Raw genomic sequence first — 698 nt, 5'->3', positions numbered from 1 at the left:
TTAAAGCCAGTGTATACCAGGCTGTATTAAAGCCAGTGTATACCAGGCTGTATTAAAGCCAATGATGAAATGAACATATATGCATATTAAGTGTGTGTGTGAGCTGAAAGCTGCGCTCCTCTCCGTGTCCTCAGGTTCACAGCGACTACAGCAGCACAGAGCATCAGCAGCAGGACACTGAGCACTGAGCATCGCACTTTGAAGAAGGTGGAGTAAATCCCAAAGGGCTCCATGTACAGTAACACAGTTCTCTCTTTTGACACACACGGATAATCTCGGTCATAAACTACACACCAGTACTCCCCTGCATCTCCCACTGAGATATTACAGATAACCAGGATACCTTCATCATAGTCCCAGTTTACTCTGCTCATTATCTGATACTGTACAGTAAAGATTCTTCCCTCTGTTCGGTTCGACTTGATAAACCAAACATGCCCCCAACCCTTTCTCCAATCTCTGCATCTGAGAGTGACTTCTTCTCCCTCTGAGAAGAGCTCTGCAGCAGGGGGGGCAAATTTGGGGCACACCACCAGATAATACGTTTGCACTCTCGTAGAGACTTTACAGTCGTACTGACCTGAGTGATTCAACATTAGAGATGAAAACACCAGCGAGTAGTTTTGGTCTACTGAAGGAACAGTCTGGTTTTGTGGTCCTAGGTCGGTGTAAGAGTATGTTTTTGGATTATACTTCAC

This window comes from Sander lucioperca, chromosome 14 (assembly GCF_008315115.2).
Source record: "Sander lucioperca isolate FBNREF2018 chromosome 14, SLUC_FBN_1.2, whole genome shotgun sequence".
Classification (NCBI taxonomy): Eukaryota; Metazoa; Chordata; class Actinopteri; order Perciformes; family Percidae; genus Sander; species Sander lucioperca.
Note: the sequence above shows the minus strand (reverse complement) of the source record.